The sequence below is a fragment of the Antennarius striatus genome, chromosome 18 (genome assembly GCF_040054535.1).
Source record: "Antennarius striatus isolate MH-2024 chromosome 18, ASM4005453v1, whole genome shotgun sequence".
Taxonomy (NCBI): Eukaryota; Metazoa; Chordata; class Actinopteri; order Lophiiformes; family Antennariidae; genus Antennarius; species Antennarius striatus.
Window position 1 is genome coordinate 6039704 of NC_090793.1, and position 3369 is coordinate 6043072.

Here is a 3369-nt window from a genome sequence, read left to right on the forward strand (position 1 = left end):
CGGGATCGTGTGTTTCGAACTCAGGCAGTGACTTCATTTCAAGCTCCGCATAAGCGCCACGCCCAGCTCTATGACTATTGGTCGAGAGGGCTGTCCGTCTCTACCTCACGGCCATCGGAACCAATAGCTACAGCTCATTATCATAAGGGCGGTTACTCTGACTGCCGCTCCTCTTGGTGATTGGTCTCGTTCGTTGTCATTCGCTTTATGTAAGGGCATCGCCGTTTTCACGTGGAAACCCACGGCTACTATCGCCGTGAAGGCGGCGAGAGCAAATCATTGAGCGGCAGCTGCCGGTGCATTCACTGGCGGCTATGGTTGGATCACAGCGGCTCAGTGAGACGGACTGTTACCTAAACGGTTATACAAGTGTGGGGATAGCCAATGCTGATCATCTGCAGGCTGCGCAGTCATTCTCATAACACTACAAGATGATTAACTAAAATGAAGTGCATTTAACCCAACTGGATGTCGTGGATGTTATCTAACGCACAGGTATCAGTCATTCAATAATGAAAGCAGTTTGTCCAGTGTATGTTGAGGTACATACACATGTGAATTTAACACATATATAAACACTATATATATTTATATATACTGTATACACACACACACATACACACACACACGAAGGAATGAAGGTTAGCTGCAGTAAGACAGAGTAGATACAGTATGTGTGAAAGAGAGGGACCCAAGTGGAAGAGTGAGGTTACAGGGAGAAGAGATCAAGAAGGTGGAGGATTTTAAATACTTAGGGTTTAACAGTCCAGAGCAATGGAGAGTGTGGAAAAGAGGTGAAGAAGCGTGTACAGGCAGGATGGAACAGGTGGAGAAAAGTGTCAGGTGTGATGTGTGATAGAAGAGTTTCAGCTAAAATGAAAGGAAAGGTGTACAAAACTGGTGAGACCAGCGATGTTGTTTGGTCTAGAGACAGTGTCACTGAGGAAAAGACAGGAGACAGCGCTGGAGGTAGCAGAGATGAAGATGCTGAGGTTCTCTTTGGGAGTGACCAGGATAGATAGGATCAGGGATGAGTACTTCAGAGAGACAGTACATGTTAGAGGTTTTGGAGATAAAGTCAGAGAGGCCAGACTGAGATGGTTTGGCAGGAGGCCTAGAGGAAGACCAAAGAACCAAAGAGGAGGTTTATGGATGTAATGAAAGAGGACATGAAGGTAGTTGGTGTGAGAGGATGCAGAAGACAGGGTTAGATGGAGGCAACTGATTTGCTGTGACGACCCTTGAAGGATCAAGCCGAAAGGAAAAGATTATATATATATATATGTGTGTGTATATATATATATATATATATATATATATATATATACATATAATACATATATGCATTAGTGTATATGTGTATCAAAGTCAGCTTTATTGTCAAGTGCACCATATATGCATGACATACAGCACAGATGAAATTGCAGTCCTCTCTGACCGACGATAAACAGGCAGCACAACAGGCAGTACAACACAGGTAATGATAGGCAGTACAACACAGGTAGTACGACAGGCAGTACAACAGGCAGTACAACACAGGCAGAACAACAGGAAATACAACAGGTAGTAGAACACAGGCAATACTACACAGGCAGTATAACACAGACAGGACAACACAGGCAGTAGAACATGGAGTACAGCACAAAGTATAAGATGAAACACAAGGGGATGGTAAACATCTCTATACACTCTCTAATCCCGTAGGGGAAGTGACATATGCGCAGTCCCTGAGTTGACGGGGGGAGAGAGAGATAGGTAGTCAGGTGCTTGGGGGAGGGCAGGCAGGGTGAGAGTTGAATTCAAGGTTGTGGCAGGGGGCAGAGCAGGAAGGGAGTTGAGCCTCCTGCCTGCCTGGTGAAAGAAACTTTCCTTGAGCCTGCTGGTTCTGGCCCGCAGACTCTGCAGTCTCCTCCCTGATGCTAGCAGTCTGAAAAGGCTGTGAGAGGGGTGGGTGGGATCACCTGCAATGCTGATGTATTTGCAGGTGTTATAAATGTCTGTGAGGGAAGGGAGAGAGACACTAGTGATCTTTTCAACTGCTCTCACGATGTGCTGCAGGGTCTTGCGGCAAGAAACGGTGCAGGCGCCGTACCACACAGTGATGTAGCTGGTCAGGATGCTCTCGATGGTGCCTCTGTAGAAGGTGAGCATGTTGGGGGTGGGGCTCTTGCTCTCCTCAGTTTGCAGAGGAAGTAGAGGCGTTGTTGTGCTTTTTTGCCCAGTGATGCGGTGTTGCGGCCCCTGGACAGGTCCTCGGAGTTGTGCCAGGAACTTGGTACTGCTGACCCTTTCCCCTGCAGCACCATCGATGGTTAGTGGAGCATTCTGGGTGCCTGCTCTCCTGAAGACCACAACAATCTCCTTCGTTTTCTCCACATTCAGATGGAGATTGTTGTCTTTGCACCACAAAGCCAGGCGGCTCAGTTCATTTCTGTAGTCTGTCTCATCGTTGTTGTAGATCAGACCCACCACAGTGGTGTCGTCTGCAAACTTTTTCAAGAGGTTGGAGCTAGATGTTGGTGTGCAGTTGTGGGTCAGCAGTGTGAAGAGGGGGGGGCTCAGTACACCTCCTTAGGGGGCTCCCGTGTTCAGCATGATGATACCAACTCAAACTGCCTGTGGTCTCCCTGTCAGGAAGTCCAGCAGCCAGTTGCACATGGAGGTGTTGAGTCCAAGCTGGTCCAGCGTATGGATGAGCTGCTTGGGGATGGTTGTGTTGGATGCTGAGCTGAAGTCAATGAACAGCATTCTGGTATATGAGTCTTTTGTCTCCAGGTGGGTGAGGGTTGAGTGAAGGGCAGTGAAGATGGTGTCATCAGTCGAGCGGATGGACCAGTAAGCAAACTGAAAAGGGTCCAGGGTTGAAGGGAGGGAAGATTTGATGTGGCGTATGACTAGCCTCTCTGACCTTATCTCCAAAACTTCTAACATGTGCTGTCCCTCTAATGTACTCATTCCTGATCCTATCCATCCTGGTCACTCCCAAGAGAACCTCAGCATCTTCATCTCTGCTACCTCCAGCTCTGTTTCCTGGCTTTTCTTCAGTGACACTGTCTCTAAACCAAACAATATTGCTGATATATATATACTGTATATGTATATACTGTGTGTATATATATATAGTGTGTGTATATACTGTATCTATTACACACACACACACACACACACACACACACACACACATACACACACAAAACGTTTTCTATCTAGGGGACGTCTCCCTGCGACGAAAACCTCTGTGACATTAGTGTGTGACCCGTGTCTACATGAACACACAGAGTGGACAGAGTTAAAACCAGTTATTTTCTGACCTATACCAGCTCCATGTCGAAAACGCGTTGATAAACATGCTTGACAGTTGGATATTTG